The 22,676-nt window shown below is 48.9% G+C and overlaps 1 protein-coding gene and 1 pseudogene across 1 annotated transcript in view; both read left to right on the plus strand.

The window, feature by feature from the left end:
• The window catches only part of LOC138786852 (oocyte zinc finger protein XlCOF7.1-like), a 30,475-nt pseudogene extending 8,396 nt beyond the window's left edge, over positions 1-22,079 (plus strand).
• LOC138786612 (uncharacterized) overlaps positions 1-22,676 on the plus strand; it is a 324,608-nt gene that overhangs the window by 228,562 nt on the left and 73,370 nt on the right. The gene's annotated exons all lie outside the window — the stretch shown is intronic.

Below are 22,676 nucleotides of genomic sequence, written 5' to 3' on the forward strand. Positions count from 1 at the left end.
AGGACCAGGCCTCCACGTGACTTAGGACGGCACAACACAGACTTTGCAATCCTTGGCTGCTTATGAGCCCAAATGAATTTAGCCAGGAGTGCAGGGAGTTGTCGAAAATAGCTCAAGGGCACCATAACTGCAAGGGCTTGGAAAAGATACAAGGGTCTAGGGAGGATATCGAGCAACGGCCAAACCAAGTAAAGGTGCTCTTGTGCTATCTGGACAAGTCGGCCTCAATAGTTTTTAGCATGGGGGAAAGTTAGTCTTGAACAAATCAGAAACAGAGGGCGTGAGCTGGACCCCCAAATAGGACAAGGACAAACTCAACCAGCGAAAGGGGAAAGACGTGGCAAGGGAAGGGGGAAGAGAGAGGTTGAGTGCTGCCAACTTCTGGAGGTTAATTTTATAGCTGGAAAGAGCCTGATATTTGGACAATTCAGAAAAAAGGTTAGGGAGAGGCACAGAAGGCTGCGTAAGAAAAAAGAGAAGGTCATCCGCGTAGGCTGCAACCTTGTGGTCAGTGGAGCCAGGGCCGTATTTGCCACTAGGCACCCGTGGTCCGGTGCCTAGGGCGGCGCCCTGCGGGGGGCGGCACCCGCAGGGAACAAAAATAATTTTTTATTAAAAAAAAAAATAAAAAATCTCCCCTGCCGCCGTAGGCACCGGACCACGGGTGCCTAGTCCGCCGCCCCCGGGGGGGGTGGGGGGTGGGGGTGCTGTTCGGGGGTTGTGCAGCTTCCAGTGAGCTTCCGGCGGGCACACACTGCCTCTATCACAGGCCGGAAGCTCACAGCTGCAGCCCTGCGGTCCTTCTCTCCCGGTCGGCACCGACGCACGTGACGTCATCGCGCCGAACAGGAGAGAAGTTCGTGCAGCGCGGGGCTGCAGCTGTGAGCTTCCAACCTGTGATAGAGGCGGTGTGTGCCCGCCGGAAGCTCACTGGACCCGGACCCGGCCCCGGCCTACCTCACCTGCCTCACCTGCCTCTGCTCCCCGGCCGCTCCCTCTTCCCCAGCCTCTCTCCCAGCATCCCCCCAGTCTCTCCCCATCACCCCCAGTCTCTCCCCAGCACCCCCAGCCTCTCACCAGCACCCCCCCCCCCAGCCTCTCCCCAGCACCCCCCAGTCTCTCCCCAGCACCCCCCAGTCTCTCCCCAGCACCCCCAGCCTCTCACCAGCACCCCCCCCAGCCTCTCACCAGCACCCCCCCCAGCCTCTCACCAGCACCCCCCCCAGCCTCTCACCAGCACCCCCCCCCCCAGCCTCTCACCAGCACCCCCCCAGCCTCTCACCAGCACCCCCCCCCCCAGCCTCTCTCCCAGCACCCCCCCCAGCCTCTCACCAGCACCCCCCGAGCCTCGCACCAGCACCCCCCCCCCAGCCTCTCACCAGCACCCCCCCCAGCCTCTCCCCAGCACCCCCCCAGCCTCTCCCCAGCACCCCCCCCAGCCTCTCACCAGCACCCCCCCCAGCCTCTCACCAGCACCCCCCCCAGCCTCTCACCAGCACCCCCCCAGCCTCTCACCAGCACCCCCCCAGTCTCTCCCCAGCACCCCCCCCGCCTCTCACCAGCACCCCCCCAGTTTCTCACCAGCACCCCCCCAGCCTCTCACCAGCACCCCCCCAGCCTCTCACCAGCACCCCCCCAGCCTCTCACCAGCACCCCCCCAGCCTCTCACCAGCACCCCCCCCAGCCTCTCCCCAGCACCCCCCCCAGCCTCTCCCCAGCACCCCCCCCCGTCTCTCCCCAGCACCCCCCCAGCCTCGCACCAGCACCCCCCCCAGCCTCTCTCCCAGTATCCCCACAGCCTCTCCCCCAGCTTCTCACCAGCACCCCCCCCAGCTTTTCACCAGCACCCCCCCAGCCTCTCACCAGCACCCCCCCCAGTCTCTCCCCCAGCACCCCCAGCCTCTCCTCTAGCACCCCCCCAGCCTGCCTCTCCCTCTGCACCCCCCAGCCTCTCACCAGCACCCCCCCACAGCCTCTCCCCCAGCATCCCCCCAGCTTCTCACCAGCACCCCCCCAGCCTCTCACCAGCACCCCCCAGTCTCTCCCCCAGCACCCCCAGCCTCTCCTCTAGCACCCCCCCAGCCTGCCTCTCCCTCTGCACCCCCCAGCCTCTCCACCAGCACCCCCCCAGCCTCTTACCAGCACCCCCCCCAGCCTCTCCCCCAACACCCCCCCAGCCTCTCCCTCTGCACCCCCCAACCTCTCCCCTCTGCACCCCCAGCCTCTCCGCCAGCACCCCCCCAGTCTCTCCTCCTACACCCCCCAGCCTCTCCCCCAGCTTCTCCCTCTGCACCCCCCAGCCTCTCCCCCAGCACCCCCACCGCCATTCCTCCAGCACCCCCCAGCTTCTCCTCCTGCACCCCCCAGCCTCTCCCCCAGCACCCCCCAGCCTCTCCCTCTGCACCTCCCCCAGCCTCTCCCCCTGCACCCCCTTCTGCTCTCTCTGCCCCCCAGCTTCTCCCCCTGCCCCATCTGCTTCTCCGCCTGTCCCCACTGCTGCTCCACCTGCTACCCCAGCTTCTCCCTTGCCCCCCAGCTGCTCTCCCTTCCCCCCAGCTTCTCGCCCTGTCTATCACCCCATCTTCTCCTGGCCCCTTCTCCTCCGCCTGTCCCCCCTTCTGCTCCCCCTGCCACCCCATCTTCTCCCCCTGCCACCCCAGCTGCCCCATCTTCTCCCAGCCACCCTAGCTTCTCCCTCTGCCTCCCTAGACTCTCCCCCTGCCACCCCTAGCTGCTCCCCCTCACAGTCACCCCAGCTGCCCGCCTGCAGACGAGTTTTGGTCGGAGAAGTCTTCATGTTGCTGCGTTAGATGGAGAAGAAAGCAAAAAAGTGAGCGACGGCAATCGGAGAAGACGTCACCTGTGAGTCATTAGTAACTGCACTGTAATCACTTCTATCGTGTGCAGAGCCTGTGTACCATTGGGTCAGTGTATTGTTTGCGGTAGTGTACTGACACAGCCCCGCAGTCACTACAGTACACTAGCGCAAACTTTTAAGCTAGAACCCAACTACAACAGCTGCAGGCACTACAACTCCCAGCATATGCTGAGGGCTGCAGACTGTCAGTACATGCTGGGAGTTGTAGTGCCTGCAGCTGTTGTAGTTGGGTCCTAGGTGCATTATACACTGGATGCTTTGTGGGAGATCACAATACATAGATCGGTGGGGGCTCAGTGTAGGGAAGTGACCCCAGAACAGCACTGATAGGGGATAGAACAAAACATCTGCCCCTATCCCTATTAGTGATGTTCTGGGGTCACTTCCCTGCACTGAGCCCCCACAGATCTATGTATTCTTATATGTCACAAAGCATCCAGTGTATAGGACCCAACTACAACAGCTGCATGCACTACAACTCCCAGCATGTACTGACAGTCTGCAGCCCTCAGGATATGCTGGGAGTTGTAGTGCCTGTAGCCGTTGTAGTTGAGCCCTAGCTGCATTATACACTGGATGCTTTGTGACATATAAGAATACATAGATCTGTGGGGGCTCAGTGCAGGGACGTGACCCCAGAACATCACTAATAGGGATAGGGGGAGATGTTTTGTTCTATTCCCTATTAGTGATGTTCTGAGGTGACTTCCCTACACTGAGCCCCCACAGATCTATGTATTCTTATATGTCACAAAGCATCCAGTGTATAATGCACCTAGGACCCAACTACAGCAGCTGCAGGCACTACAACTCCCAGCATGTACTGACAGTCTGCAGCCCTCATGATATGCTGGGAGTTGTAGTACAGTGTAGACAGATGTATTGCTGGACCTTCAGGGCTGATGGTTGTCACCCCCAGATTGCAGCCACCAGGAGCCTCTGCACACAGTGATTTATTACAGGGTTGTCCTCTCAGAGACTACAACTCCCAGCATACCCTGAGAGCTGTATAAATAGAGAGGGTTCTGAGAGTTTTAGTTCGACTGAAAAAGGGATTTGTCACAGATACAGATGAATCCAGGAAAGGATGGGGTCAGCGTGTCGTGTCTCACTGGTTCTATATTGGTGGCCCCAAGGATTATTTCCTCTGGTGGGCCCCAGGTACCCCAGTTCGACACTGGACAGAAGCGGTCCACAAACTAAGACGTCCCCGGCCTCCTTCCTTCCTCTATCACGCCTGTTTGATGAGAATAGCGGGCATCAAGCAGAGCGGAAAAGGGTATATATCATGCATGTAACCAGCCAGTGCCGGGGGGGGCGCCTCGGCGTGCAAAGTGCCTAGGGCAGCATGAACTCTAAATACAGGCCTGAGTGGAGCCTACACGCACTCGCGAAATGTCTGGCTTTTGTCTCACATGACTGAGAAAAGGTTCAAGGGTCAGGATAAAGATGAGAGGAGATAGAGGGCAGCCCTGGCGTGTGCCGTTACGTATAGGGAACGTCGACGAGAGAAGGCCATTGACAAAGACCTGAGCCGAGGGATCAGAGTACAGGCACCCAATCCACACCAACATACGAGGACCAAGATGTTAAAGCATGACAAGGAGAAAAGGCCAGACAACTCTGTCAAAGGCCTTCTCGGCGTCGGTAGACAGAAGCATCGTCGGGAAAGACTTGGAGCGCACATAGTGAATAATATTAATAGCCCTAGTTGTATTGTCTTGGGCCTCGCGTGTGGGCATAAATCCCACCTGGTCTAAATGGATGATGGGTTGAAGATGTGGGCTAAGACGGGCTGCAAGAATTTTAGAGAAAAGCTTAAAGGTCAGGGTTAAGGAGAGAAATAGGATGGTAGCTCTGGCAAAGGGAGGGATCTTTACCTTCTTTAGGAATAACTGTAATAATGTGTGAGGGAATCAGGGGGGAGGGCAGAACCAGTGGGAAGACAGTTATAAGCAGATAGGAAGTGATCACACAGGAGGAGAACACCTTATAGTAAGGAAGAGTAAGGCCATCATGGCCCAGGGCCTTACCAGAAGGGGAGGACCTAATTGCCCAATCCCATTCCGTGGAGGTAATAGGGGATTTAAGCATAGAGATGCTCTCTCCTGGCAAGGAGGGAAGGCCAGAATAAGAAAGGTTGGAGGAGAGAAGAGAACCCGGATCTGGGGAGGCCGTAGAGGACAGAAGGTCGTAAAGACCTTCATAATAAGAACGGAAAGCATCTTAATATGAGAAAAAAGAGTGAGCTTTGAGCCCGACGAGGAGGAAACAGACGGTATAAAAGAACGAGCCCATTGAACCCGACGAGCGCAGGCCAAGGTCTTGCCAGGCTTATTGCCAAACTCAAAGTAATGACGTTGGCAACGCGCCAGGGAGGCCTTGGCATGCGAGAAGGTTAGATCCCGTAGTTTGCTACGCAAAATGGCCAGTTCTGTTCCCATAGCCAGTGTGAGGGTCCTCTTATGTTGTTTGTCCAAATCAGCGATCTGGGAGACCAATAATTTAATTTTGGCAGAACGTTCCTATTTACGACGGTGAGTATGAGGTCCTCTTCTTATACAACACTAGGCTATCTTACACAACCATCCTGGCAGAGTACTGCACCAATTAGGCAAGGTCCCCTAGACAGTCCCTGAAACTGAAGTCAAGCAACACTTCTGCTTCTTCTACCTTCTACTATCAGTCACTATCACCTGTACCTGCACCTACAAAAGATATTTCACCTGGATTGCACTGAAGTTCTCAAGTAAAGTCATCTTCTGGTTAAGTACTGGACTCTGCGCACTCGCACCTGTACGCACCTGGTCCTACCCTTTTCAAAGCCTAGTGGTTGTGTACCTGGGGGTTTGGTATCACCACTCCTGGTTACTGTGACAAGTGCCTAAATAATACCACCACACTAGCCGGCTGCTAACCACACCTAGCGACCCCAGGTCACGGCACTAAGCTTTCAGGTTATACCATATACATAGACAAGTCAGAAGCCCTATTGCTTCCAGGTCCTCCATTTCCATGCTGGACCTATGTCTACCCGTTCCACTGGTGTTCCTCCACAATCACATATCTGGGAATAGCTCCTTCATCTGGAAGAACAACAATCCTCTTCCATCTTCTATAACAATCCAGATCTAATTGGGGCCGGAACTTTCCAGATGTTTGGGCATATAACATAGCAATAACCTCCAGTCCAGCTTCCTGATACCATCTGCAGTGACCAGACATGGAGGGAGGATGGATCAACCTGTCACAGCTAGATTTCATATTTTAGAATCCATGTTGAAGGCATCTGCCCAACCTACCCCACTAAGCAGCCAGGTATGCTCCCTGTTTGTCCCCCTGTATGTGTGTGTGTGTGTGTGTGTGTATATATATATATATATATAAATATATATATATATATATATAAATAATTCTAAGAATTATTTATTTATATAAATATAAAGAATTCTAAAGGATGATGAAGGAAAATTCTGTAGTGAAAAATAGAGATGAGTGAGTTTACAGTAGGAACGAAGGGAATGGCTTCTTTCCTATCTGCATTCTGCTCTTCAGACTGCCGGCTTTGACGTCTGCTTGAAAAGATGGATCCAGTCCTGGGGAATTTCTCCCACTTTCATAAAACTGGATCCTTCTTTTCCCAGCACCCGGGGAGGAGCGGCACGGAGCCGAGCAGACATAAAAGATTGCAGCCTGATGAGCAGATGTCAGATAGGACAGATAGTAAATTCACTCATGTCTAGTAGAATAGTTCGGTGTATAGTATTAGTAACTGTGAGACTAACTGTTCCTTCTATACTTATTATCTATTCAGTCTCTTTCCCCCAGTTCTGAGCTGCTGCTTTCTACTAAAGACACACAAATCTGTGTGTGAGATTTTCTCTCCGTCTCCCCCTCCCTTCTGAGACAGCTGTGTAAACAAGTCCCTATCTGCAACTTCTGCATTACAAAGAAGCTACAGAGTTGCAGATAAAGGCTATTATCACACAAACTAAAAATGAGAGAAGAGGTGTCTGTTTATTTTTTTATTCGCTGATGTCTTTTGCAAACCAAACGTTATTTTTTTTTTTAGTTGTTCACGCACAGTTTTTGTTTTCTCACCGTCCTTACTATTAAATTCAATGGTCTTTTTAATTAAAGACACATCCAATGAGCGATCAGTCCACCTAAACTGAAATAATGTACTAGTAGCCAAAGCCTGCCAGGGACTTGTTTTTATCATCTGTCTCAGAAGGGAGGGGGGGAGACAGAGAGAAAAGCTCACACTCAGATTTTTGTGTCTTCAGCAGAAAGCAGCAGCTCAGAACTGGGTGAAGGAGACAGAATAGATAATAACAAGTATGGAAGGAATTGTTAGTCTCACCATGGGCAGCAACATAAGAAAAGATTGGGGTAAAAGTAGTTGATGACGAACACAAGTATGTTATCAAGTGTTGTAGCTCCAACATATGCCTTATAGATATATCATTATTTTATTTGTATGTTTTTTTTTTCTTTTCCTTTTTGATGGTTGCCTTATTTGTGTTTCTCTTTGTTTGATATTGAATTTGTTGGATATCGAGGTCAAGGAACTGGGCATTTGGGGGACCGTCCCGCTCGGGGGGCTGAGGATTGATGGGTCCGGGTCTCGTGTCTTCGGCGGCTTCCATAGATACCTTACGTATGAGAGGCGCCAATTGTTATTATTTTTTTTAACTTACTAACTTTGAGAAGGGAATTTATTTATCCTTTTTTGGGGGCGCCGGGAGGAGATCTGCCTCATCGTAAGCTAATAGTGTGTATTCTTTTCTTTGTGAAAGAGTCTGGAATATATGTGGGGAAAATAATGCATGACTAATGGGCCCATGGCAAGGGAGAAAAATTGTAATTGTTTTTAGATGAATTTAGTAATAAAGATATTTTTCAAACTAAAAAAAAAAATAATAATATATATATATATATATATATATATATATATTATTATTATTATTTTTATTATTATTATTTATTTATAAAGCGCCCTTAGTTCCAGAGCGCTATACAATAGATAGGCAACAGGCAGGAGGAACAATACAAGATCAGAAAACATTACATGAAGGCAAAAGACAGACTGGTACATGGGGGAAGAGGACCCTGCCTGCGAGGGCTCACAATATATATATATATATATATATATATTTAGCAGTCGTGGAGCGGACCCAGCGCTTCTGGATATGAAGGACCCCGTATCGCACCAGGGCAACATTTTCCAGGTGACGTCCCCCACACTGGAAAACAGGAGACCCCAGAAGAAGTGCAGAGTGTGGCGTAACAGGGGGATCAGGAAGGACACCATTTTCCAGTGTGACGCCTGTCCTGATCCCCCCGGCCTCTGCATACTGGATCGCTCCAAGGCGCACCACACGTCATTGGAGTTCTACATTTTCTATATTCTGTCCCTTATTCCTATTTCAGGGGTCACGTTGATCCAGGGATTATTCTGATCGCCATTTTGGAGTCGGGAAGGAATTTTCCCCTGTGATGAGGCTACTGTCGTCTGCTTTATGAGGGTTTTTGCCTTCCTCTGGATCAACACAGGTTGAATTTGATGGACTCCTGTCCTTTTCAACCTTCTAAATAATTTAAAATTGTCCCTTTTCCCAACTAAATAGGTATGGCCGCCATTCCCATTAGAGGCTCGCCATGATGCAATTACAAAGCCTCTGTGCTGACAGGACAGTAGAAACTCCCCACAAGTGACCCCATTCTGGAAACTACACCCCATAAGCAGAGCCGTTCCAGGCGGCCGCCCCTCATTAGCACCCCAACCCCCCCCCCCACCCGGAGCAAGCCTAATCGAAATCCCTCATCCCCCCACCCCCGCGTGCTCCGATCCGACTGCAGCCCCCGCCGACACTTACCACAGGCTGGAAGGCAAAGGGATATGCTGGCTGACGGCATGGGGGACATCGGTGAGCGTTGGCGGCGGAACAGGTCGGCTGGATGCTAATTGATAGCACAGGAGCCCGGCGGGGGACAGCAGAGAGCGTTGGCGGCGGGACGGCTGGATGCTGGCTGACAGCGCGAGAGCCCGGCGAGGGAAAGCAGTGATCGTTGGCGGCGGGACGGGATGGCTGCGGCAGGACAGGCAAGCGGCTGCAGGGATGCTGTCTGCCACCCCCTGCTGGAGCGCAGAATCTGCCGTCTGAGGCGAAATGCTCATTCCGCCTTATGGCAGAAGCGGTCCTGCCCATAAGGAATTTAACAAGGGGGGAAGCGGGGATATGGCCCCCTGGTGACGGGCATGTTTGTGCCGTAAAAATTAAAAAAATTGTATTTTTTATTTTCACACCACATGTTCTACATATGTGCCAGTCACCAGTGAGGTCCCTATGCTCACTGCACCCCTTGTTAGATTCCTTGAGGGGTGTACGTACCAGAATGGGGTCACTTGTGGGGGGTTTCTACTGTCTTGTCAGCACAGGAGCTTTGTAATTGCGACATGGCCTCCATCCTCCATTCCAGCCTCTAAATGGCGCTCTGTCCCTATGGTGGCTCGCCCTGTGCCCATATGGCACATTATGTCCACATGTGGGGTATTCTCATACTCAGGGGAAATTACCCTACATGTTTTGCATTCATTTTCTTTTTTAACCTCTTGTGGAAATGGAAAAAATAAATGCAGGGTAGGCCTCCAAATGGAAGGAGCGCCATTTGGCTTTTGGAGGCTGGATTTGGCTTGGATGGATTTCGAGGGCCATGTTACATTTAAAAGGTTCCTGTGTAACAAGGGGTGCAGTGAGCATACGGACCCCACTGGTGACGGGCACAAATGTGGAACAATGTGGCGTGAAAATGAAAATTTACATTTTTTACACTATAATGTTGATTTAGCCTTGAATTTTTCATTTTCACAAGGGGTTAAAAGAGAAAAAAAAACACACGTGGACATAAAGCGCCATGTGGGCACAGGGTAAGCCTCTGAAGGGAAGGAGCGCCATTAGGATTTTGCAGGCTGCATTTGGCCAGAATGGATGATGAACACCATGTCGCATTTACAGAGCCCTCGTGCTGCCTCCCACAAGTGACCCCATTCTGGAAACTGCACCCCTCAGGGAATGTAACAAGGGGTGTAGTGAGGATATGGACCCCTTGATGACGGGCACATTTGTGCCGTGAAAGTGAAAAAATGAAAATTTTCACTTTCAGGTCACATTGTTCCACATTTGTGCCCGTCACCAGTGAAGTCCATAAGCTCAATGCACCCCTTGTTAGATTCCTGGAGGGGTGTAGTTTCCAGAATGGGGTCACTTGTGGGGGGTTTCCAGTGTTTTGGCAGCATGAGGGCTCTGTAAATGCGACATGGCCCTTGAAATCCATTCCAGTGAAATTCGTCTTCCAAAGGCCAATTGGCGCTCCTTCCCTTTGGAGGCCCGTCCTGCGCCCGCTTGGCACTTTATGTCCACATGTGGGGTATCCGTACTCAGGAGAAACTGTGCTACACGTTTGGTGTTTTTTTTCTTTTATCCCCTTGTAAAAATGAAAAATTGAAGGCTAGAACAACATTTTAGTGTAAAAAAAATTGAATTTTCCTTTTTCACGCCATATTGTTCTGAAAATCTGTGCATATTGGGGTGCATTTCTCTGGTAATAGGTTTATAATTATGAAAGATATTGGATTACAATAAAATCTCTGCACAGAAAATGTAAATTTTCTAATTTCTTACACACTTAGCTTTTCTTTCTGTGACTCACCTAAAGGGTTAAAAAAAAATTCTGGATGTGTTTTTGCAGAGTTTGGGGGGTGCAGTTTCTGAAATGGGATGCTTTGTGAGGCTTTCTAACATACAGTCCCCTCAAATACACTTTAACCTCTTAAGGACATAGGACGTACCGGTACGTCCTATGTCCTCACTTGCACTTCAAAGCGGGGCCGCGCGGCGGCCCCGCTTTGAAGTGCCGCGATCCCCGGTGCCGCGAGTAGCCCGGGACCGCTGCTATTAGCGGGCACGGTCTGATCGCCGTGCCCGCTAATTAGCTAATCGGAGGCAGCTGTCAAAGTTGACAGCTGCCTCCGATTACCGGAGGCAACGTTTCCCTGGTGTCTAGTGGGGGAGATCGCTCCTCCGGGACCTTGTCCCGGAGGAGCGATCTCCGTTACTGATGCCGGCCGGGGACGCGTCCAAGATGGCGCCGTCCTCGGCTCGGCACTCGTTCGTTTTCGGCTGCAGCAGCCGAAAGCAAACGAGTGCCGATCTCATGGATCTCTGCAGCATATCTATGCTGCAGAGATCTCAATGAGAGATCCAAGTGTATATACTAGAAGTCCCCTAGGGGGGCTTCTAGTATATGTGTAAAAAAAAAAAAAAAAGTGTTGTTAATAGTAAAAAGCCCCCTCCCCTAATAAAAGTCTGAATCACCCCCCTTTTCCCAGGTTTTAAATAAAAGTAAACAAATAAATAAATAAATAAACATGTTTGCTATCGCCGCGTGCGTAATCGCCCGAACTATTAATGAATCACATTCCTGATCTCGTACGGTAAACGGCGTCAGCGCAAAAAAATCCCAAAGTGCAAAATTGCGCATTTTTGGTCGCATCAAATCCAGAAAAAATTTTATAAAAAGCGATCAAAAAGACGTATATGGGCAATCAAGGTACCGATAGAAAGATCACATCATGGCGCAAAAAATGACACCTCGCACAGCCCCATAGACCAAAGGATAAAAGCGCTATAAGCCTGGGAATGGAGCGATTTTAAGGAACGTATATTGGTTAACAACAGTTTGAATTTTTTACAGGCCATCAGATACAATACAAGTTATACATGTTATATATCGTTTTAATCGTAACGACTTGAGGAACATGCATAACAAGTCAGTTTTACCCCAGGGTGAATGGCGTAAAAACACATTTCCCCCAAATAAAAGAAATGCGTTTTTTTTTTTCAATTTCACCACACTTTGAATTTTTTTCTGGTTTCGCAGTGTACTTTATGCAAAAATTCAGCCTGTAATTGCAAAGTACAATTAGTGACGCAAAAAATAAGGGGTCATGTGGGTTTCTAGGTGGAAAAATGCAAGTGCTATGGCCTTTTAAACACAAGGAGGAAAAACCGAAAACGTAAAAACGAAAATGGGCCATGTCCTTAAAGGGTTAAACCTGAACAGGTCCCTAAAAATATCTGATTTTGAAATTTTACAGAAAATTTGGAAAATTGCTGCTAATTAGAGATGAGCGAACCTGGAGCATGCTGGAGTCCATCCGAACCCAAACGTTCAGCATTTGATTAGCGGTGGCTGCTGAACTTGGATAAAGCCCTAAGGCCAGGGCCGTATTTGATGCTAGGCACCCGTGGTCCGGTGCCTAGGGTGGCGTCCTGCGGGTGGCTGCACCCACAGGGAACAAATTTTCTTTTCACTTTTTTTTTTAAACCCCCTCCGCCGCCATAGGCACCGGACCACGGGTGCCTAGTCCGCGCCAGAGGGGGGGGGGGGGCCAGGGGGTATTGTTCCCGGGGCCGGGCTGAGCTTCCGGCACACACAGCCTGACAGAGGCCGGAAGCTCACAGCTGCAGTCCCGCCAGGGCTGCAGCTGTGAGCTTCTGGCCTCTGTCAGGCTGTGTGTGCCGGAAGCTCAGCCTGGCCCCGGACACCGGCGAACAATCCCCCCCCCAGACCTGCATTGGGGGGGGCAGTCTACCCAGCCTGCCTCTGCTCCCCCTGCCATCCGGCTGCCCCCGGCCACTCCGTCTCCCCCCCAGCGTAAACCCCAGCCTCTCCGTCTCCCCCCCCTGAACCCCAGCCTCTACCCCTGAACCCCAGCCTCTCCCCCTGCCCCCCAGCCTCTCCCCCTTCCCCCCTGAACCCCAGCTTCTCCCCCGTACCCCAGCCTCCCCCCCTGTAACCCAGCTTCTCCCCTGATCCCCTACTGCTCCCCCTGTACCCCAGCTTCTCGCCTGACCCCCTACTGCTCCCCCTGACCCCCAGCCTCTCCCCCTGTACCCCAGATTCTCCTCTGCCTCCTTACTGCTCCCCCTGACCCCCAGTGTCTCTCTCCTGCCCCCAGCCTGCCTCTGCTCCCTCTGCCTGCCCCTGGCCGCTCCATCTTTCCCCCCAGCCTCTCCCCTTGCAACCTCAGCAGCTCCCCTGCCCCCCTACTGCTCCCCCTGACCTCCAGCCTCTCCTCTTGAACCCTAGCCTCTCCCCCTGACCCCCCTGTGTCTCTCTCCTGCCCCCCAGCCTGCCCTTGCTCCCCCTGCCGGCCGGCCGCTCCATCTTCCCCCCCAGCCTCTGTCTCTCGCCTGCCCCCCAGCTGCTCCCCTGCCCCCCTACTGCCCCCCAGCCTCTCCTCCTGCCCCCCAGGTTCTCCCCTGCCCCCCAGCCTCTCCCCCTGCACACCCAGCTTCTCACCCTGCACCCCTACTTGCCCTCCCCTCAGCTTCTCCCCTTCCCCCAGCTGCTCCCCCTGTCCCCAGCTTCTCCCTTGTCACCCCAGCTGCCCCCATCTTCTCACCCTGCCACCCTAGCTGCCCCCTATCTGCTCCCCCTGCCTGTTACCCCATCTGCCCCCCATCTTCTCCCCATCACCCTAGCTGCCCCTTACAGCTGCTCCCCCTGTCACCCCAGCTGTTTCCCCAGTCACCCCCAGCTGCCTCCCTTCCCCAGTCACCCCCAGCTGCAGATGAGTTGTGGTCGGAGAAGTCTTCATGATGGTTGCGCCAGATGGAGAAGAAAGCAAAAAGTAAGCAACAGCAATTGGAGAAGAGGTCACCTATGAGTCATTAGTAACTGCACTGTAATCACTTCTATAGTGTGCAGAGCCTGTGTACCATTGTGTTTGCGGTAGTGTACTGACAGCCCCGCAGTCACTACAGTACACTAGCGCAAACTTTTAAACTAGAACCCAACTACAACAGCTGCAGGCACTACAACTCCCAGCATATCCTGAGGGCCGCAGACTGTCAGTACATGCTGGGAGTTGTAGTGCCTGCAGCTGTTGTAGTTGGGTCCTATACACTGGATGCTTTGTGGGAGATCAAAATACAGAGATCTGTGGGGGGGGTCAGTGTATGGAAGTGACCCCAGAACATCACTAATAGGGGATAGAACAAAAACATCTCCCCCTATCCCCCATTAGTGATGTTCTGGGGTCACGTCCCTGCACTGAGCAAGTCCAATTTTCAGAAAGTCAATTTTATTTTTAAATCATAATTTTGTGTTTGTACTTTGATGCCCGCGGGGTCGTCTTGGACATTATTATCACCGATCCCCTCAGGGCTCCTCACTTACGGCAGGTTATGAATTTTGTCAGTTTTCTGTAAGAATGATAGCTAAACAGGAGAAAGAAAAATCCTCTGAATAAGAAACCAACTTCAGCCTCGTCTGATCATGTGACTCCTCCTCCATGCGACTGATCACATGACTGTGACATCATGGCAGGGCCTGGAAGCACACGGCTCCTGTACAGCTCTGCGGGTGGAGGGAAGGAGCTGGGGGACAGTGGGAGGATTAACCCCTTCAGGACTGGGCTGTGTTAATTCTTACGTATGAAGTATTTTATTTTTTTTTCATGGTTTCAATTAATACCAGATGTAATACATTATCTTATCTTTTTTTCCATTCATCTCCCAACACTCCAGGATCCTCTGCTGATATCTTCTATATAAGAGACCGACCCATCAACCATGGAGAGAGACAGAGACAAGATGGCCGAGAGGATAATAACCCTCACCCTACACATACTCTTCCTGCTTACTGGGGAGGTGAGGGATTCTGGGAGTGATGTCATCATGACATCATTCTTATCTATGGAATAACAGATGGATAGGACTGGAGAGGTGAGGGATTCTGGGAGTGATGTCATCATGACATCATTCTTATCTATGGAATAACAGATGGATAGGACTGGAGAGGTGAGGGATTCTGGGAGTGATGTCATCATGACATCATTCTTATCTATGGAATAACAGATGGATAGGACTGGAGAGGTGAGGGATTCTGGGAGTGATGTCATCATGACATCATTCTTATCTATGGAATAACAGATGGATAGGACTGGAGAGGTGAGGGATTCTGGGAGTGATGTCATCATGACATCATTCTTATCTATGGAATAACAGATGGATAGGACTGGAGAGGTGAGGGATTCTGGGAGTGATGTCATCATGACATCACTCTTATCTATGGAATAACAGATGGATAGGACTGGGGAGGTGAGGGATTCTGGGAATGGATGGAGTGATAGTAATGTGTCTCTCCATACACAGGATTACACAGTAGTGAAGAAGTCCTCTAGTGGGCGCTGTGGGGCCCCTGGGTGTGAAGGATGGGGAAGAACCCTGAGCCCAATCCCGGGGCCCCTGATACATGAGGAAATGGAGGCAGAGAAGATCCTAGAAGTCACCAACAAGATGGTGGAGCTGCTGAGTGGAGAGGTGAGACTGTGGCTGCTGGGAATGCTGGGACATTATACAGTAACACCACTGGAGGGGTGGGGGGGATGACTGTGTGATCATTGTGTGTGTCAGGTTCCTATAAGGTGTCAGGACGTGGCGGTCTATTTCTCCATGGAGGAGTGGGAGTATGTAGAAGGACACAAGGATCAGTACAAGGATGTGATGCTGGAGGATCAGCAGCCCCTCCCATCAGCAGGTAATAGACAGGACTATATACACACCTCCTCTCTGTATTATCTGGATGGAAAGAATGAATTCAGTCTCTGTATGTGTTCCCTCCAGTCAGATCCAGTAAGAGAACAGCACCAGAGAGATGTCCCCGTCCTCTTCTCCCACAGGATCAGGATCAGGTAGATGGAGATGTTCCCTATGATCTGTACATCCCACCTGACTTCTCCTCCTGTCTGATGACTTTTACAATATTTCTCTCACATCTTATGAATCAGGGGGAAGACCTAATTGAGATCAATGCTACAGATATGACAGTAAAAGAAGAAGAGACAGATGTGAGCAGTGATGAGCAGTATAAGGAGAACATCACTACAGGGAAGGATCTGAATTCTATTAATGTTACAAATATGATGATGAAAGATGAAGAGGAGACATACGTGAGCGGTGATGAGCAGTATAAGGAAGAAGTCACTAGAGGGAATAATCTGAGCTGTTTTAATGCTACCGACATAAGGGTAAAAGAAGAGGAAGAAGAAGAAGAGACAGATGACAGCAGTGATGAGCAGTATAAAGAGGAAATTACTATAGGGAAAGATCTGAACCATAATATTGCTATGGACAAGATAGTAAAAGAAGAAGAAGAGACAGATGACAGCAGTGATGAGCAGTATAAGGAGGACATCACTACAGGTAACCGCCCAGGTGAGTAGTGACCACTAAATGCAGGGGAAAGTGGCCATGTTTTTGTAGCACTGGATAACCCCTTTAAGGTATTGTATTGCCCCCTTCCGAAAATTATACAAATCACCAATATATACTTACAGGAAATGCTTCTTAAGTGTTTTTTTTTCTCTGCACTTACTATTGCATCAAGGCTTCACTTCCTGGATAACATGGTGATGTCACTTCCTGGATAACGTGGTGATGTCACTTCCTGGATAACATGGTGATGTCACGACCCGACTCCCAGAGCTGTGCGGGCTGTGGCTGCTGGAGAGGATGATGGCAGAGGGACACTGAGGGACACAGGGCACTGAGCATCCCTCTGGCATCATCCTCTCCAACAGCCACAGCCCGCACAGCTCTGGGAGTCGGGGCATGACATTACCATGTTATGCAGGAAGTAACATCACCATGTTATCCAGGAAGTGAAGCCTTGATGCAGTAGTAAGTGCAGGGAAAAATGCCCTTTTTTAAGCATTTCCCGTAATAAGTGTATATTGGTGATTTGTATAACTTTTGGGGGACAATACAATACCTTAATAAAAATTTTCGCTTGACTTCTCCTTTAACCCTTTGAGGACCAGGCCCAAAATGACCCAGTGGACCGTGCAAATTTTGATCTTTGCGCTTTCGTTTTTCCCTCCTCCCCTTCTAAGAGCTCCAGCACTCTCAGTTTTCTATTTACAAGGCCATGTAAGTGCTTGTTTGTTACAGGACTAGTTGTACTTTGTAATGGCGTCTTTCATTTTACCATAACATGTATGATGGAATCCCAAATATATTATTTATGAAGATATAAATAGGTGAAAACGTAAAAAAGAATGCAATATGGTAACGTTTGGGGGGTTCCTGTGTCTACTAATGTACTATATGGAATACAGAAAAAAGACAATATTGGTCAGCTCTCCTAGAACACCGTTCACACTAGGCAGGAGCATGTTGCTATGGCTGAAATTGCAAACACACAAAAACACAGAAAAATGCAACAGCAAGATACAGACCCACCATAGACATGAAAATAGTTAAAAGCAGCCCCCCCAACTGCTAAAAAAAACACTATATGGTAAAAGCGACATGATACCATTATTCTATAGGTCAGTCTGAACACAACCATATGCAGGTTACACAGATTCTCTAATGTTATATATTTTTTTAATGAAATCCTTTTTTTGGCAATTATTAATAAAATGGGCCTATTGTGACGCTTATAACAGTTTTATTTTTTCACCTAATAGGCTGTATGGGGCGTCATTTTTTTCGCCATGATCTCTAGTTTCTATTAATACCATATTTGTGAAGATCGGACGTTTTGATCACTTTTTATTAATTTTTTTTATATATATTGTGACATAAAAATCTGTAATCCGCGCACTTTATTCCCTCTTTTCGTGTACGCCGTATAGCATAGCATTGATCAGTGTTATCGGCGCTCTGCTCATTGAGCCTGCCTGTGACTATCTTCACACTGTCACACTGCGGGGGTCCCGATTGGTAAGTGACAGGGGACTTCCCCGTCACTTACACTTAAACACGGCGCCGTGATCGTGGCGTTTAAGGAGTTAATGACACGCGGCAGTGCAATCGCTGCAGCGTGTCATTAACGGTGAGGTGCCGGCTGCTGATTGCAGCCGGCCCCACCTGCTATGAAGCGCGCTCTGCTCCGGAGCGCGCTTCATAGCACAGTACGTACCAGTACATCCAGGGTCGTCTGGGCCCAGACTTCCAGGACATACTGGTACGTCCTTGGTCGTCTAGGGGTTAACTTTTGCTTTGTTCACTGTTTCAAACAATTACTAGTGCAAGTACCACACACACTTCCGACCTATTACACTTCTTTCTTCTCCTCTTTCTGGTATGTCCCCCACCAATAGGAGGATGGCCCCGGTCACCCCTTATTTAGGTCCCTTGGTTCCTGGTGGGATGGCTTCAAGTCAGTTGGATGGAGACAGAGGTTTTTGTGAGAGTTTAGGAGAAAGTAGCTATGCAGTGCACTCAGGACAATCTACCAAAACAGAGATTGATCCACAGTGGGACAAACAGCCTAAGCTGAAGTATTCCACTGATACCTGCTCAGCTTTCTCGAGGAACCTTGAGGGGTTAGCTTCTCCCAAACTACAAAACCTGACAGTCACTGGACTTGTTTGGCAAAAGGTGGTCTCATTCTCTACTTATTCTAACCGTGAGTATGAGTGTGACGTCCCACACTCCACCAGTACGGGAGGTCAGCTGGGTATTGATTTACACCGCCACCCTGTCCACGTGGGCACAGGAAGACTGGTAAAGCTGCCACCAGCTTCTCGTTAAGATATAATAATACTATATCGGGCCAGAAGCCCGCCCCGAGTGATAGCGTTAACAAGGGCGTGTGGGTACGTTGATCGAGACAAAAGAACAGCCACAGATTAAATAGGATATTTAATTGCCTTAAGGGTGCACTAAACAACACACAATATACACAGAATAATATATACAGTGGTCAGAGACTAAGTACAGGTGGTAGCACAGACAGTTTTGGCAATTGGTCGTTACCGTAATTTGCAGGTCTGGGTGTTAAAGCAAATCATGGGAGGCGTGTGCTTGCTGCGTTGATTTTCAGGAAGTTCTCCGACCTATAGTCATGGCCTCCCCGGACAAAGAACAACAGATCCTGCCTAGCCCCTGGGATATATATACACCTGGCCGACATGCCCCCCTCCCAGGTGTGGGCTGGTCTCAGCTACTCCCCCTTGGGCTTACAGCCCAAAACCCCTATAACCACAAAGTGGGTCATATCCTCATAACACCGGGTCGTAGGGAGATGGTTCTGGTACTATTGGGTCCGGCTGTGCCCCTAGAAAGTTTGGAGACCAAACATGACTCCTCTACCCAACTCGGACTACCAGTTCCCCGTATCTCCCTATCCCGGGGTCCCAGGGAGGAGTGAGACGCAGAGGGACGTTTGGGTGGGTCAGATGATTCAGAAGATATACTTTAAATATGGCGAGGCGGCACAGAAATTTTATAACTCGTTATGGAATTATGGTGCCACTCTGGAGATATTTGCTCTCATCTAGGTAGGGGAATTTGTTATCAGGGTTTTGGATGCCTGTTGGCCTATCAGAGTGGGAGTTTTCACACTTAGGGACCTGGAGGGCTCTGTACACTAGGCCCCCCTGCGGAGTATGGCTTCCTGGCAGATGGTGAACCTCAAGCTCAACCTCAGGCTACCTCAAGCACTATCACCTGTACCTGCACCTACAAAAGATATTTCTCCTGGATTGCACTGAAGTTCTCAAGTGAAGTCATCTTCTGGTTAAGTACTGGACTCTGCGCACTCGCACCTGTACGCACCTGGTCCTACCCTTTTCAAAGCCCAGTGGTTGTGTACCTGGGGGTGGGCATCACCACTCCTGGCCACTGTGACAAGTGCCTAAATAATACCACCACACTAGCCGGTTGCTAACCACACCTAGCGACCCCAGGTCACGGCACTAAGCTTTCAGGTTATACCATATACATAGACAAGTCAGAGCCCTATTGCTTCCAGGTCCTCCATTTCCACGCTTATGTCTACCCGTTCCACTGGTGTTTCTCCACAATCACATATCTGGGAATCGCTCCTTCATCTGGAAGAACAAGACAAGATGGATCAACCTGTCACAGCTGGATTTCAAAATTTAGAATCCATGTTGAAGGCATCTGCCCAACCTACCCCACTAAGCCCCTAAGTAGCCAGGTATACCCCCTGTATGTATGTATGTGTGTGTGTGTATGTATGTATATATATATATATATATATATATATATATATATATATATATACACACACTGTCCCCTCAGGGGTCTATAGTCCTATTTTTATTTGAGAAGGGTTTCCGTTACTTTTCCTACTAAGGACGTCATCTCCCCGGCCTCCAGCTTCTAGATTCTTCTCCCTGACACTTCCTGTGGATGGAAACAGATCTGATCATTCTTATTATGTTACATAAAAAAGAGTAACTTTCCATGTCTGCAATATGTTTAAGCTTCTATTACTGGGAAATAAGAGAAATGGTGTTTTCTCCTTTGCAGATGATTCTACCAGGAGCTCAGGGGGACATCAGATCTCCTCAGAGGATCATATGACACAAGATACATATGAGGAGCCGTCCACTATCCCAGATACACCCTCAGCCCCTCACAGCAAAGATCTCTCATCTCATCCTGTAATTCACACAGGGGAGAAGCCATTTTCGTGCCCAAAATGTGGAAGATGTTTTGCTCAGAAATCAGTTTTAGATAGACATCAAAGTTCTCACAAAAGTGAGAAGCCATTTTCATGTTTAGAATGTGGGAAATGTTTTCAAAGAAAAACAAAACTTGTTGAACATCAAAGAATTCACACAGGAGAGAAGCCATTTTCATGTTCAGAATGTGGGAAATGTTTTACTCAGCGATCAACTCTTGTTACCCATCAAACAATTCACACAGGGGAAAAGCCATTTTCATGTTCAGAATGTGGGAAATGTTTTACTCAGCGATCAACGCTTGTTACCCATCAAACAATTCACACAGGGGAAAAGCCATTTTCATGTTCAGAATGTGGGAAATGTTTTACTCAGACATCAAAGCTTGTTACCCATCAAAGAATTCACACAGGAGAGAAGCCATTTTTATGTTCAGAATGTGGAAAATATTTTACTCGGAAATCAGTTCTTGTTACCCATCAAAGAATCCACACAGGGGAGAAGCCATTTTCATGCCCAAAATGTGGAAGATGTTTTGCTCAGAAATCAAGTTTTGACAAACATCAAAGATTTCACACAGGGGAGAAGCCATTTTCATGTTCAGAGTGTGGGAAATGTTTTACTCATAAATCAAATCTTGTTGAGCATCAGAAAACTCACACAGGAGAGAAGCCATTTTTATGTTCGGAATGTGGGAAATGTTATACTAAGAAATCAGTTCTTGTTAAGCATCAGAGAACTCACACAGGGGAGAAGCCATTTTTATGTTCGGAATATGGGAAATGTTTTACTCAGAAAGCAAGTCTTTTTTTACCATAAGAGAATTCACACAGGGGAGAAATCACATCTTGTGGTTCATGAAAAAATTCACAAAAAGGAGCAGTCATTTGCTTGTTCACAATGAGGCAAGTGAATATAAAGAATTCTAAATGATTATGAAGGAAAATTTTATAGTAAAAAATAGAGATGAGTGAATTTACAGTAGGAACGAAGGGAATGGCTTCTTTCCTATCTGCATTCTGCTCATCAGACTGCCGGCTTTGACGTCTGCTTGAAAAGATGGATGCAGTCCTGGGAAACTTCTCCCACTTTCATAGGACTGGATCCATCTTTTCCCAGCACCCGGGGAGGAGCGGCACGGAGCGGAGCAGACTTAAAAGACTCCCCCATCCCTTCTGAGACGGCTGATGTAAACAAGTCCCTATCTGCAACTCTGTAGCTTCTTTGTAATGCAGAAGTTGCAGATAGAGACTATGATCACACTAAGAAAAAATAAAAGAAAAGGTGTTTTTTTATTCGCTGACGTCTTTTGCAAATAACGGACGTTATATTTTTAGTTGTTCACACACCCTTTTTCTTTTTTCACCGTCCTTACTATTAAATTCAATCGACTTTTTAATTAAAGATACATCCAATGAGCGATCAGTCCACCTGAACTGGAATAATGTACTAATATCCGTCATTGCACTGACAGGCGGCCAAACCGCGAAATAACAGATGTCATTTTAAAAAATTTGGACAGAAAAAACGTTGTGGGAACATAGCCAAAGCCTGCCAGGGATTTGTTTACATCATCTGTCTCAGAAGGGAGGGGGGAGGAGGGGGATACAGAGAGAAAAGCTCACACACAGATTTTTGTGTTTTCAGTAGAAAGCAGCAGCTAAGAACTGGGGGAAGGAGACTGAATAGATAGTATGAAAGGAATTGTTAGTCTCGGGCAGTTATGTATGAGCCGAATACCCCTTTAGGGTGCCTTCACACCTACCGTATCGCAGCAGAAAATCCGCTGCGGATCCGCAGCAGATTTAACTAAATGAATGAACACAGCATCAAATCCGCACTTACAAATCTGCTGCGGATCCGCAGTGGATTTGACAGTGCGTATTTAATGCTGTGTTCATTCATTTACTTAAATCTGCTGCGGATCCGCAGCGGATTTTCTGCTGCGATACGGTAGGTGTGAAGGCACCCTTAAGTAAAAATGACTAAATATTGCTTTTGTCTTGCTTTTTATCCCCTATAGGTTTTTTGTGTAAGTCATGTGATTCTTTATCTTGTGCCAGAATTTCTGTTGAAGAATTGGGGGAAAACACTCCAAAAATCACCAATATGTATATAGAAATGGCGTATTATCCCCTCTGTATTATTCTATGGGGAAAAAGAGAAAATGTGGATAATGCAGCGTAGACTGTCTATATCTGCATGTGGTGCGATGCTAAAAATAATAAAGACTTTGGGAGCGGTAACGTCTTCTGTGTGAACTAGTCTTTAGAAATGGTAAATTAC

This window comes from Dendropsophus ebraccatus, chromosome 3 (genome assembly GCF_027789765.1).
Source record: "Dendropsophus ebraccatus isolate aDenEbr1 chromosome 3, aDenEbr1.pat, whole genome shotgun sequence".
Taxonomy (NCBI): Eukaryota; Metazoa; Chordata; class Amphibia; order Anura; family Hylidae; genus Dendropsophus; species Dendropsophus ebraccatus.